Genomic DNA, 15,654 nt, shown 5'->3' with positions numbered 1-15,654 from the left:
GTGTTGGGAGTTCTACAATTTTTTTATCTGCCCGGGTGACTCAGTGGTCTAAGCGACTGGCTTCTAGTCACTGGTCCGAGATGAGACCACGCTCGAATCCTGGAATCCTGGAGTCAGTGTCCCTAAATTAGGGACGGGCGACGACTAATTATAGCCCACTGAGTTACTCACGATGGTCATTAAGCCCTCAGTTAAAAAATATTAAGTACGTTCTTTTCATTAAACTCTTTCTTCAAGCGAAGTTGCTGGACTTTGAATATTCCTTCTACTATACAGTAAATTTATGGCCTTAGATTTTTTTCTTGTACGGAATCACAACGAAATATCAGTACGAATTCAAAATATAGCTTTGTTTTTATGTGCTGCCTCCTATGACAAACATTTGAAATTTATCAGAAGTAATACTTTGAATGATAGTAGTATATTGTTATGTTATACATATTTCACATGAGAATAACCACTCAGATTCATAGTACGTGTACTGGTCAACCATGATACAGCTCATAAATATTCTTTGTTAATCTTCGGCAAGCCAGCGCACGTGTGCCACTAGACGCAGATGAATCAGGGTCAGATTTGTTTCTGTTTCCAACCCATTAGCGGCTGCTTCAGTTTTGAGGTAAGTAGTAGCAACGTGTTTACTTTTGTGAAAGTAAGAAAGACTTATTAACTAACTGCTCCATATGCTTCTAAAACAATTCGATCATTCAATTTATCTTCTTTTTCATTTTTTCCCCTTTTCATTTCCCCAGCGTTTTCGCTATTTGATTTGAAATTACTTTTTTCCGACCTTTGACGCCCCTAAAAATTTTCCACCGTAGGCGGGCGACTAGTCTCACCTGATAGCAGCAACGGCCTTGAGTATGGTTAAAGTTTACGCTAATGACTGCCGCATCTAGCTGCTAGCATTTCACGTTACTTTCTTATTCTGCTTGATTGTTTAAATGAGTGGTTGGGAATCCTATTCAATGCGTGTTGAGAGGAGGCCACGAGAACAGAGTGTGGTGTCAGCTTCGGGCCATCAACGGGCCGCAGTCCTTATCAAAAGACACGTGCAGCTAATGCGAAGGGAGAAGGAGAAGCCAGGTGGAGGCACTGCGTTCGGTGTATTCGGTATAGGCCAAGGACCGCCGGACAGGTGACGTTTGTATTTGCATCCTAAATGACAGAAAGCTGTTGAGAAATTGTTGTGTACATAGTTCCGCGTAGTCAGCGCGTACACAACTTTGCCACTATAGCACGCCGCGCTAAGCACAACAGTGCAGGCGCAGCGCTCGTCCATCTCCACACTACGAGATGACGCTGCCTTAGAGATGGAACAAATTCTGCTTCCGCCGATCCGCGTGTTAATATGTAACGCAGCCAATGAGATTGCTGCTAACGTAGAACCTTTTCTCCTTGCGGATCACACTCGCGCAGTGATACACGAACGCGCGAGGTATTATAACGAGTGTACAGACCTCCGATTAATCAGTCTGCATTAGTCTGTACCAGTCTGTAGCCAAGTTTCAGTCTGCGCCTAATATGATTACCATATTCCTGTACATAGCCATGAAGATAAATGAATAGCCACTTTGTCAAGTATCAGAGATACGTGAGAATAAGATTAATATACCAAGACCAAAGGAACTTCAGATTGTCAATTACAAGCAGCATCCCGAATCAAGTTACGTAATGTCTATGCTTTCTATTATTTTAATAAATGTATGTGAAAATTAATCAAGTTCTGTTTAAAGTTGGTCACCGTCAATCTGCTACTCTAAGTGTGCAAGTGCCATTTCTATTGTCTGACCTAACGGCAGAAGATAAACACGCCATGATAAGACCACGAGACACATTGCTGACGCTCGCCTACTTCGTTAGAGCAACAAGTCAAATAATCTGATGGTGTGTGTGTACCAAAGGTCTTACAGTACGCACACCACAGAAATGAAAGACTGTTTTTAACATGGTGTGTCCACTGGCTTCGTGAGCTAACAGCACCCTGCAGAAGCCGTTATTCCGGGAAGCGCCGGGTATTGGATTGTTCAGAGGTAAGATCTGTCAGATGTAGTGAAAAGACACTTTCCGGTTCTTTTGTGTTTGGGAGCATGGTGTCCGCAGCAGTCAGGCTGGCACGGTAGTGTGAATGTTTATTGACTCTGCTAAGAAGCAGTAAGACTAATTAACACTGGCTAATAAAATAGATTCTAGAGTGGGATAACAGCACACTCTAGTGTGTACGTGAAGAAACCGTGTTACAGGATCTATGTGAGGATTTGAAATTGATGTTAGGAGTTTCACATTTTTAGTTCAAATACTTTTGTTAGCAATCGCAAGCTTAACATGGTAGTTCTCTCTTTCCTCCTTGACTGACACTTTTCAAAAACCTCTGCAAACATGATTGTTCCCCCAAATCTTTACCAAAGTGTTGACGTTTTAATTGCATTGTAACCTATGCTAACAATTAATGAATGAATCGGTTCCCCATATATGTACCCTTGTGTTTATCTTGAAATCTACAGGTATTTGTTATAAACAGGGTTTTATAGTGACCATTGAGTAGTTTCATGAATTTCCTATCTTCATTATCATCGCATGTTGCAGCACCCATGTTTCATATACGGTAGAGCCACGCCAGTTTCTCTAATTCAGTTCATTAAGTTATCCACTGTGTGACACCTGTAATTAAATTTACGTGATCCTGTGGAGAACAAACTTTTTATTGGTTAGCTCACTCGATACAGGTCAGTCTGACATCCACAGGGGTATGCTGATCGCACAGACATAACATGACAACTCCAACGTGCAACAACCGACACGAAATCAGATTAATTTTGTGATTATATAGGGAGTTCACTTTTAACTCAAGATACTGAAATATCTCGAAAAACCAGACATCGGATCCAAAAAAGTAAGAATTCCAATTTGTTTGTTTCAGAGGAGAACATCCAACGAAAGCACACTCCACTCACCACCCCACCATCTGCGTGGGTGGCGGGGGCAACTTTGAAATCTTCAATATGAACCATGCTACCCATTGGTCAGTCACATTTCAGGCGCTCAAAGCTCCGGTAAACTTCATCTCTTAGGTTCCACCAAAGATGACCAAGAGATCGTCTCTAAGATGATCATATATTCACATTCACTATCTGCGGTTAGCAGACGACTATACATTCATTCATTTCACAGATCTCACCAAACTGGATGTAGGGATTTATTTTATGGGAGTGAACATGTGATCAATTAAATAAATAAATTGTTATTCTTTCCCACACTGGTATCCGGCTTCGCTGTATTAATTGAAATTGAGTTATTATTACAAAAAATATGTTGTTCTGACAATAATAACGAGGAATGTTGTACCTATTTTCAATGTCGGGCGGTACTGTACCCTTTCAGTATTAAGACCTGGTTGTTTATTGTTAAAAATTTATCTTCTAGGCGAATGAGTGCTTCAGTGTAGATGTCGTCGCTGAATTCGATGATCAGTTCAGGATAAGCTTTTTGGATTTGGTACAGTGTGTCATCACACATACTCTCTTTGACGGAGTCCCACCTGTTTTGGATTCGATGTGTTACCTGTTGTTAGAATTATGGCGAATAAGTCTTTCATTTGTTCAGCTGAGGCTGTGAGTGTGGCTTCTTGTAGTGTTAATTCCCAGTGAATGTCGTTTTCCAGTAGGTCTAAGCGTTGGCGCGCTTCTCTGTACGTCTCGCATAGGTAACCGTCAACAGTCTTGAAATCTGTGAAACTTATTGGTCTCCGTATTTCATATAGCAACATCCGGAGATAGAAACATCCGACGTTGTCCTGATGAACGGTGCATACTCGGCCTAGTGCGCCAGTTTTCACAGTCCCTGATGATCTTCTACTGGAATTCCTTGTTTCCGTCGTTGAAAGATTTTTCTTGTTTCTGTGTACCATGTGTAGCGACGTCGACATAAAGTTTTCGTGAATGGATCCGTTTGGCAAAGTTGGTAAAAAGTTGTGAATGTTATGTTGTGAGGTGGTTCGCTTCAATTTTTCTGGAGGTATGAAGTAAGCTCTTAGTCCATTTTCCAAACGTATTGCTAGTTGTTGCACGGTTGGTTCGCGTTCGTGTATGGAAAAACCGAAAATCCGCCACGCTGCTTCGTTGCTGTTGATGTATTTTCCCATTTGGTAAATGAGGATCTCTTCGTTTCTGCTTTATTGTTGTCTGTCTTTGACTATTTGAAATACTACCATGTCATTGCCTCTGTTCACATACTTACAAACATACTTCACTGAAGTATTCTACTTTTATGCTTGCTTGGACCATTTTGGAAAGTAGTGTGTTATATGGTACTACCCATTGATTATCTATTTCCAGTTCATCGCTACCTCGTATTCATATGATTGATGTGAAGCTGCCGATTTTCGGTGACCGTCTTCTGCATTTGGGACAGCTATCACCTCCGGTTTTTGTGTCGTTGAAGTATGGTGTTGGGTATTCTTTTGAACATTTTCCATCACTCATACATGGTGAATTCGAGTTTAGTGGCCTGCATGGTCCGTGAGTTATATTTTTCACTACTACGTCATACATTTCTGGATCTTCTTGTGGATTGGGAAATTCAGCTTGGATGATTTTGTCGATACCGGTGGGATGAATTCTGTCGTGTAGCCATATGAGACCGTGTGAGTGAGGCAGTCCTCGTTTTTGTCATTCGATTGTGTGCATCCAGCATCTAATGATTCCAGAGATGTGATATTTTGTGATGACCTCAATAAGTCTCATTTTATATTGTCGTGTCGATGTATAAGGCTTGTTTGTATGTTGTTTGTTCTTTGATTTCTGGCCACGACGCGTTGAATGTGGATGTTATGAAGAGGTCAGGTCGTCCATATTTTCTTAGGTAGGTCGCGGCATTTTGGTGTATTCGTGCGTGTGTTCCAGACTTCCTATGTATCATGAGGGTAAGATTACCATTGTTCCAATGTCGTTAATATTTTAGTTAGTTATGGTTCTATCTCGAAGGTGGATTAGTCACCAGAAATCATTTGGTTTAGAGTTGTCTTGATTATCTGAATCAGTTGATTGTATTTGCGTAAGATTCTCTGTACCGGTATATTTTGGACTACCTCTCGTCTAATATTTGTGGATCGTTGATCAATTTCAGTTTCTTCATTTCCGAAGAAATAAACTTGCAGGAAACATGGATTTGTCCTTTGACGGAAAAAACGTAATCGGTTTCATCTGGTCTAGCGTTGACAGAAGTGACACTGAAAGAAGTCTTTTTGAAGCAGGCATCGTACGCTTTTATATTTTGAAGGAAGTGTTTTGATTCTGGAGATTCCTCGGTCATGTAATGTAAAAATTCCGGTGGATGTGCTTCCAATGGTGGTAATCGAATTTTTCCATTCATCTAACAGAATCGTGGTGTTTCTCTACTGCATTTTTTCGCGTTGCAAGAATGGCGGATGTTATCCAGTTTTTCGATTAGGGCATGTTTGTGTATGTTATATTCTTTCTTGGGGTCGTAGCGGAATGCTTCATTTGTCAGGGTGTACTGTTTACTTGTCCTCGTCCGCGCTTCTTGTATGGTGATGTATTCATGGCCGGTTTGAGTTCATCGTATTTTATTATAACATTGTGTCGCAGTTCTTGATTCATCAGTCCGTTCATTTCGTTTGTCTTCGGTCTCTCTGCTTCTTGTGGTGATCATTGTCGTTCGTTGGGAACTTAAAAGTGCTTAACGCTCTCTGTCTGTTTTGGTTTTTCGCTGTTCCTTTCGTTTACCCCGTTTTACTTCAGAACTGGCAAGATCTCTTCCTCTTTCCCACGCTCCTATGCCTGTCTTTGCTAACAGCATGACTTGGATGGAACCACAGCCTTCCATAAAAAGATCGTTATCTCCCTTGTTGAATCAATTTCGAACTTTCCAAAGGAAAAAAAAAGTTCAAATATGTGTGAAATCTTATGGGACTTAACTGCTAAGGTCATCAGTCCCTAAGCTTACACAGTTCTTAACCTAAATTGTCCTAAGGACTCTGCTACAAAACATATGTGTGAAGGCATGAGGTTTTTGGCGAGATTATGGCCATTCTATTGAAAGGCCGCGTGGGATTAGCCGAGCGGTCTCAGGCGACGCAGTCATGGACTCGAACCTCCGCCGGGACCGGCCGCAGAGTCCATGACTGCGTCGCCTGAGACCGCTCGCCTAATCCCACGAGGCCTTTCAATAGAATGGCCATAATCTCGCCAAAAACCTCATGCCTTCACACATATGTTTTGTAGCAGAGTCTTGAGGCCTGAGCGCCACTGCCCTGTCCCACTGCCCTGAGCCGTCTAACCCGCTTTCTACCTAACAAGGGCCCATCCTCTGCTTTATTGCCGGTCCTCAGCTCTTACAATGCTCCGCTCTTAGCTGCAGCGACTCCTTGGCGCTAGTCAGCCTACCTGGACGTGGCCGGCGACTGACCGGCGCCACCCAGTGTTGTTGTTGTTGTTGTCTTCAGTCCTGAGACTGGTTTGATGCAGCTCTCCATGCTACTCTATCCTGTGCAAGCTGCTTCATCTCCCAGTACCTACTGCAACCTACATCCTTCTGAATCTGCTTAGTGTACTCATCTCTCGGTCTCCCTCTACGATTTTTACCCTCCACGCTGCCCTCCAATGCTAAATTTGTGATCCCTTGATGCCTCAAAACATGTCCTACCAACCGATCCCTTCTTCTAGTCAAGTTGTGCCACAAACTTCTCTTCTCCCCAATCCTATTCAATACCTCCTCATTAGTTACGTGATCTATCCACCTTATCTTCAGTATTCTTCTGTAGCACCACATTTCGAAAGCTTCTATTCTCTTCTTGTCCAAACTAGTTATCGTCCATGTTTCACTTCCATACATGGCTACACTCCAAACAAATACTTTCAGAAACGACTTCCTGATACATAAATCTATATTCGATGTTAACAAATTTCTCTTCTTCAGAAACGCTTTCCTTGCCATTGCCAGTCTACATTTTATATCCTCTCTACTTCGACCATCATCAGTTATTTTACTTCCTAAATAGCAAAACTCCTTTACTACTTTAAGTGTCTCATTTCCTAATCTAATTCCCTCAGCATCACCCGATTTAATTTGACTACATTCCATTATCCTCGTTTTGCTTTTGTTAATGTTCATCTTATATCCTCCTTTCAAGACACTGTCCATTCCGTTCAACTCCTCTTCCAAGTCCTTTGCCGTCTCTGACAGAATTACAATGTCATCGGCGAACCTCAAAGTTTTTACTTCGTCTCCATGAATTTTAATACCTACTCCAAATTTTTCTTTTGTTTCCTTTACTGCTTGCTCAATATACAGATTGAATAACATCGGGGAGAGGCTACAACCCTGTCTCACTCCTTTCCCAACCACTGCTTCCCTTTCATGCCCCTCGACTCTTATTACTGCCGTCTGGTTTCTGTACAAATTATAAATAGCCTTTCGCTCCCTGTATTTTACCCCTGCCACCTTTAGAATTTGAAAGAGAGTATTCCAGTCAACATTGTCAAAAGCTTTCTCTAAGTCTACAAATGCTAGAAACGTAGGTTTGCCTTTTCTTAATCTTTCTTCTAAGATAAGTCGTAAGGTCAGTATTGCCTCACGTGTTCCAACATTTCTACGGAATCCAAACTGATCTTCCCCGAGGTCTGCATCTACCAGTTTTTCCATTCGTCTGTAAAGAATTCGCGTTAGTATTTTGCAGCCGTGGCTTATTAAACTGATAGTTCGGTAATTTTCACATCTGTCAGCACCTGCTTTCTTTTGGATTGGAATTATTATATTCTTCTTGAAGCCTGAGGGTATTTCGCCTGTCTCATACATCTTGCTCATCAGCTGGTAGAGTTTTGTCATTACTGGCTCTCCCAAGGCCGTCAGTAGTTCTAATGGAATGTTGTCTACTCCGGGGGCCTTGTTTCGACTCAGGTCTTTCAGTGCTCTGTCAAACTCTTCACGCAGTATCGTATCTCCCATTTCATCTTCATCTACATCCTCTTCTATTTCCATAATATTGTCCTCAAGTACATCGCCCTTGTATAAACCTTCTATATACTCCTTCCACCTTTCTGCCTTCCCTTCTTTGCTTAGAACTGGGCTGCCATCTGAGCTCTTGATATTCATACACGTGGTTCTCTTCTCTCCAAAGGTCTCTTTAATTTTCCTGTAGGCAGTATCTATCTTACCCCTAGTGAGATAAGCTTCTACATCCTTACATTTGTCCTCTAGCCATCCCTGTTTAGCCATTTTGCACTTCCTGTCGATCTCATTTTTGAGACGTTTGTATTCCTTTTTGCCTGCTTCATTTACTGCATTTTTATATTTTCTCCTTTCATCAATTAAATTCAATATTTCTTCTGTTACCCAAGGATTTCTAGCAGCCCTCGTCTTTGTACCTACTTTATCCTCTGCTGCCTTCACTACTACATGCCTCAGAGCTACCCATTCTTCTTCTACTGTATTTCTTTCCCCTATTCCTTTCAATTGTTCCCTTATGCTCTCTCTGAAACTCTGTACAACCTCTGGTTCTTTCAGTTTATCCAGGTCCCATCTCCTTAATTTCCCACATTTTTGCAGTTTCTTCAGTTTTAATCTACGCGCCACCCAGTGTGTCTGCAGAATGAGACCGGGAGTCCAGGCTGTCAGAAAAGGTTTTCACCAAGTTCCGTACAAAAAAAAAAGCTCCCCTCCACCGTTAGCTGCCGTATACTTTTACTGCAGTCAATTAACTCGGCGCCCTCTTTCTTCAAATGCAGGTAAAACCTACCACTAAGCCTTCACTAGAGCACACAGGCAAGAGTGTTAACTGTGATGTCACCGCCAGACACCACACGTGCTAGGTGGCAGCTTTTAAATCGGGCGCGGTCCTGTAGTATACGTCGGACCCGTGTGTCGCCACTATCAGTGATTGCAGACCGAGCGCCGCCACAAGGCAGGTCTAGAGAGACTTCCTAGCACTCGCCCCAGTTGTACAGCCGACTTTGCTAGCGATGGTTCACTGACTTCTGCGCTCTCATTTGCCGAGGCGATAGTTAGTATAGCCTTCAGCTACGTTATTTGCTACGACCTAGCAAGGCGCCAGTATCCGTACTATTGATATTGTGAATCATGTACCATAAAGAGCGACGTTCTCCATTAATGGATTAAAGTTATAAAGTATTCCACCAGCTACGTCCGTTTTTCTCAATTCCAATTCCCTTGTCATGTTCCAGACCTCACGCCAGCCTGCGTGAGCTAAAACGCGTGCATTTCGGCCTCCTTTAGCAATACGGTGTTGGCTCTCCTGCCAACCACAACATTAACTATTGCCAACTGTTCCATCATATGAACGAAGTCAGACCATATCGAATATAGCAACCAAGTAATAAAGAACATCTTCCCTATGAACATTAAGCAGCATGACACCATATCAAAAGTGAGAGTGCTCCCAAGGGAACCTCCCCATCGCACCCCCCTCAGATTTAGTTATAAGTTGGCACAGTGGATAGGCCTTGAAAAACTGATCACAGATCAACTGGGAAGACAGGAAGAAGTTGTGTGGAACTATGAAAAAAATAAGCAAAATATACAAACTGAATAGTCCATGCGCAAGATATTCAACATCAAGGATAATGTCGCCACAGTAGTGCCGTGATCCCGTGGTTAGCGTGAGCAGCTGCGGAACGACAGGTCCTTGGTTCAAGTCTTCCCTCGAGTGAAGAGTTTTATTTTTTATTTTCGGACAATTTTCGGACAGGTACTCACACATAATCAACTTCGCTCTCCAAAATTCCAGGACATGTTCAGATTTGCTTGGACAAATGCAGGATTTGACAGTCTACATACGGAAAAATTTGAAAACGTTAAAAACATATGTTTTGACAGAGCATAGGGAAAACTGTGCGACTGTGAAACTGTTGCATTCATTTGTAGACGTTTATGTGACAAACTCTTACATTATCATCACTTTTTTAGGAGTGATTATAACATCCACAAGAAAACCTAAATCGGGCAATGTAGAAGAATCTTTTCACCCATTCGCCAAGTGCACAAGTTAGGTGGGTCGACAACATATTCCTGTCATGTGTCGCACATCCCGTCACCAGTGTCGTATAGAATACACCAGACGTGTTTTCCTGTGGAGGAATCGGTTGACTTATGACCTTGCGATCAAATGTTTTCGGTTCCCATTGGAGAGGCACGTCCTTTCGTCTACTAATCGCACGGTTTTGCGGTGCGGTCGCAAAGCACGGACACTAAACTTATTACAGTGAACAGAGACGTCAATGAACGAACGGACAGTCATAACTTTGCGAAAATAAAGAAAGTAAAAATTTTCACCCCAGGAAAGGCTTGAACCAAGGACGTTTCGGTTCCGCAGTTGCTCACGCCAGCCACGGGACCACGGCGCTACCGATCCCAAACTGTCCTTGTTCTTGCTTATCTTATGCATGGACTACTCAGTTAGTATATTTTGCATATTTTTTTCATAGTTCCACACAACTTCTTCCTGTTTTCTCGATTGATCTGTGTTCAGTTTCTCAAGGCCTATCCACTGTGCCAACTTACAATAAATCTGAGGGGGGTGCGATGGGGAGGTTTGCTTGTCAGCAATCCCTCACATCTCTATGAAATGAAATGATCGTAAGGCATTGTTGGCCGGGAGGCCCAATTCAGGGAAGTTCGGTCGCCCTATTGCAAGTATTTATTGTTGATGCCACTTCGGCGATTTGCGAGTCAATGATGATGAGGGGCACACAACACCCAGTCCCCTGCCGGAAATCGAACCCGGGTACCCTGCTTGGTAGGTGGTAACACTACCGCTACGCTGCAGAGACAGAAGTGCGTATGATCATAAAGCAGCATGACACTGTATCAAAAATGAGAGTGCCCTGCAATCTCTCATCCCAGCACTTGACTTTATATTTGACAATAACATGTATAACAGTCTCAGAAACGAACAGCCTGTAGTACCAGTGTGTCACTTAGCTTGCTGACAGAGTAGCAAAACACATCTGAAAGTTCTAGTGTCTCACTTTTTGATCCAATTCTCCCACCAACACCAGTTTTCGTTACACTCCACTCTATTAACTGAATCTTTGTCCTAAAATATCCGTCCAACTAATCTTGCACACCCTCTGCTTTCTGTGATAGAACTACAGTAACGTCGGTATATCACAGTTTTCATTTCATCTAGCCGAACTTTAATTCCGTTCCTAGATCTATCTTCGGGGTAATGCTGCAATCCTAACTCATTATCTTCTCAACAACCACCTGCCTTTCATGTCCTTTAGCACTTTCATATCATTTTATCTCAATTCCTGCATTCATCGTGAGAGGCACCCACATGCCTTGCTCATACTGTAGCATCAAGCAGTCAGGCCTGCAAGATGAGTGGTCTGCCAAGCGAGTGGATTCATTCTTATTTATCGAGTTGAACATGAACTCTAATACTCACAATTAAGTTACAAGTTATTCTCCTGTTTGAATATTACGCAACGGGTACGAAAACGCACATCTGACTATTAGTAATTTACACAACTCTGACTGTTCACAACGCACTGACAATACTACATTTTCTTTCTTATTTAACGGCCTTGATCAACACGTGGCCATCGCACTGAATATGAATGGCGTACACATTATAAATTCTGCGTATCATGGCAACATACTATTCGAAGGAAAAGGCCACCAATCTTTTTCTTTTCACTATCTTATTTATTCCGATAAATTCTATAACCTAAACACACAAATTCTATAACCTACAACATTAACACATGAGAAATTCCGCCCAGTGGGCATGGCTTTACATTGGTGATTTTCTATCTTATGGTCTCGTAATTATTTAACGCTAAGTGCACTTTCTGGATAGGATGGTGGATCTTCTTTCTATATCTCACACTTCGACTCTCACAACCATCATCTCGAAACTTTCCTCCAGACCGAGCGGCACAAAAACGAACATGCATATCCCACTGCCTATGAAACTATCTTGTTACTCTCCCGTGCCAACCACACATACTTAAGTTTCATGAAATACATCACACTGGCAACATACAATACAAAGAATAGTTACAACATTATAATCACATCACTTTCAGCTTTCCCACTTCAATTCGTATTCATCCCAGTTTCACACGACACTGCCCCACTTCGTAACTTTTCTTTCCTACTACGAACTCTGGAGGATATATGCACGTCTTCCTGTGCAATGCAAGCCAAGTGGCATTCCTGGATAGACTGATAACTCACCTTGCTTCACTCTCAGAGTATTATAGTTTGAATCAAGCGTCACACGGAAACATAACACGCAAAGTAATATTAAGAACATATTCGTCACACACGCGCGTCCTCAACTGATACCATGGACGAGTACTTCTCTTTATCCTTTGTCTCATACACAGATAGAAACTCACACAGTACTCACCACGTGGAAGTACTCGTCTCTAATTTCAAGCCCTGCACACGCTATTTCTTAAATATTTCCAACTTATAGTACACATGCTAGTAATTCAGCTGAACTGAAGCACTCGGAAGTATTTCAACTTACTGCTACACGTGGCTTCATTGTGGCCGTTGGTCACTACCGAAGATTACTACGATCCCCTTAATATTACCTGCCTGACATTTAATTCTCCCCACAAAAGTTTCTGAAAGAGAGAAATTATTATTCCAAACTACTCTTAAGTATTTCACATGCACACCATGTCTCCACTCTTTTGTCTTTACGGAGCACACCTAAGACAGGTCTTACTAACACAAGATCCAGTGGCAGAGTGCTTCAGGTCATCTCGCACCTCTGCCGAAGTGGGGATGCACCTTGCTACCGTATTGTTCACCCACATTTCAGGCGTTCAAAGCTCAGGTAAATTTCATCTCTTTGGTTCCACCAAAGGTGACCAAAGGACCGTGTCAAAGATTATCATAAACTGCACACTCACTATCTGTGGTTAGCAGGCGACCATACATTCATTCATTTCGCAGAACTCACCAAATTGGATGTAGGGATTTATTTTATGGGAGTGCACATGTAATCAATTAAATAAATAAATTGTCGTTCTTTCCTACACTGGTATCCGGCTTGGCTGTATTAAGTGAAATTGAGTTATTATTACAAAAAATATGTTGTTCTGACAATAATAACGAGGAATGTTGTACCTATTTTCAATGTCGGGCGGTACTGTACCCTTTCAACATGTGTAACAGTCTCAGAAACGAACAGCCTGAAGTTACAGTCTGTCACTTAACTTGCTGACAGAGTAGCAAAACGCATCTGCAAGTTCTAGTGTCTCACTTTTTGATCCAATTCTCCCACCATCACCAGTTGTCGTTACACTCCACTGTATTAACTGAATCTTTGTCCTAAAATACCCGTCCGACTGATCTTGCACATCCTCTGCTTTCTGTGACAGAATTACAGTGACGTCGGTAAATCGCAGTTTCCATTTCATCCAGTCGAACTTTAATTCCTTTCCTAGATCTATCTTCGGGGTAATGCTGCAATCCTGACTCACTATCTTCTCAACAACCACCTGCCTTTCATGTCCTTTAGCACTTTCATATCATTTTATGTCGATTCCTGCATTCATCGATTGCTGTCTTTGTACATAAGTGTTATAATCTCATCAGTGAAGGCTTCAGCTGCTCTTTTGGCACTTCCAGTAGAATAAATCTCATCTTTAAACTTAAATGGGTTTGTTCAAGTTCCAGCAAATCGAAAAGTGCCAGCACAAAGATAAAGAACGCAAAATCAGTCAACAGCACGCTGACTAGGACGTCAGATGGCAGGAGCGACCTCTACTCGAAGAGAAAACAAGCGGCTGTCCTACCAGCCTCGGCCGGACAGTAGAAGACGCACAGTGGGGGACCCGGACAAGAAGAGCCGTCATCTCAACTGTTATACTGAGGCAAGTGCCTCATATTAATTGCTTGTATGTACATTGTTTGTAGCGGAGGACACTGATTATTTGCACGCCGCCCTTCGCCAGCGACAACTCGTTGTAAACCAAAGTTAAGTATTGTCAGTCTACTTTATTGTAATAAAAACCATTAATGCGGTTTGCTAGAATTGTTGTATAGCTATCCCAGAAAGCAGCGTCCTTAGGTACGCTACAAGAGGCGAGTTGACAGGACCCCACAGTCTATAAACAACTTTCTGCTACCAGTCACGATTTTCTTTTATGTATGTTTTGCACGACGTGTTTGCAGGAATGATCGCCATTTTATGTGTATATTTCTTTCTACTATGCCATTTTTTGTAACGTATTCGATGTGTGAGGTCCTGTTTAGTCTTGTTGACTTTACAGCAGTGTATGAAAAACGCAAAGCTTTCAGTTAGTTCACGGTTTTTATACTTAGTTAGTGACGACTTTTAGAAGAACTGGTACTTACAGTTTTCTGACGGACCATAAAAGTTTTAAGTACAAGTTCTTGCAAATTTTGCCACCAACTACGTATAAAAATCGGTAACTAACTAAAAACTTCGCGTTTTTTAAATACATTGCAATAAAGTCAACAAAACAAAGCAGAATCGGACACATCGAAAACATTACGATAAAATAGCAGTGTACATAGAAATACACAACCGAAAATGGGAATCATTTCCCGAAACGTGTCGTGTACAACATAAACAAAAGAAAATCGTCACATGTAGCAATAATTTGTTTATAAACAAATATGTTGGTTTCACAGACACATTTATAATGGTCAGATGTTCAAATGTTGAAATGTGTGTGAAATCTAACGGGACTTAACTGCTAAGATCATCAGTCCCCAAGCTTACACACTACTTAACCTAAATCATCCTAAGGAAAACACACACACACACACACACACACACACACACACACACACACACACACACACACACACACACACACACACCCATGCCCGAGGGAGGACTCGAACCTCCGCCGGGAGCACCCGCACAGTCCATGACTGCAGCGCCCTAGACCGCTCGGCTAATCCCGCGCGGCTTATAATGGTCAGAATCAGTTAAACTTTAACCTGTTTTATTAATGCTGAATTCCCTGTCCTCCTTCCTCAATCTCCCAAGCAATTCGGTTCACCCTTTATTAGAAGCGATATTGGTTGCTTGCATGGTTTACACTGAATTAGATGGCGGTTAAATTCTCCGTAGCCTGTTCATTTCAGGGCCTGGGCAGAGCCAGTTGCTATGGCCTGTAAATTCTACGTCGAGCAATTTGCAACCGGCTGCCGGGTGTTTAGGACACAGTGTGAGTGATTCCAGCGAAACGCGATCGGAACACACAGGTTATCAGGGAGATGCACGAATTAGCTTGCGTTGCAGGCAAGAGCAGACTTCTTATCTGCAGCAGTCTAACGTGCCTTCAGCCGGAGTTCTAGGCGCTTCAGTCTGGAACCGCGCGACCGCTACGGTCGCAGGTTCGAATCCTGCCTCGGGCATGGATGTGTGTGATGTCCTTCGGTTAGTTGCGTTTAAGTAGTTCTAAGTTCTAGGGGACTGATGACCTCAGATGATAAGTCCCATAGTGCTCAGAGCCATTTGAACCATTTTTTTCTAACGTGGCAAATGCCTAGCAGGAAGGGGAGTGAGAGGTGTCTCCGAAAGGTGTGGGCGATGTTTCGCAGTGTTGCAGCTGCTGAAGCAGCGGGCGGACCACATGTGGTGACTGGTGAGTGGCGCACGGCCTCCTGGTTAGAGTC

Source organism: Schistocerca gregaria, chromosome 2 (genome assembly GCF_023897955.1).
Source record: "Schistocerca gregaria isolate iqSchGreg1 chromosome 2, iqSchGreg1.2, whole genome shotgun sequence".
Taxonomy (NCBI): Eukaryota; Metazoa; Arthropoda; class Insecta; order Orthoptera; family Acrididae; genus Schistocerca; species Schistocerca gregaria.
Note: the sequence above shows the minus strand (reverse complement) of the source record.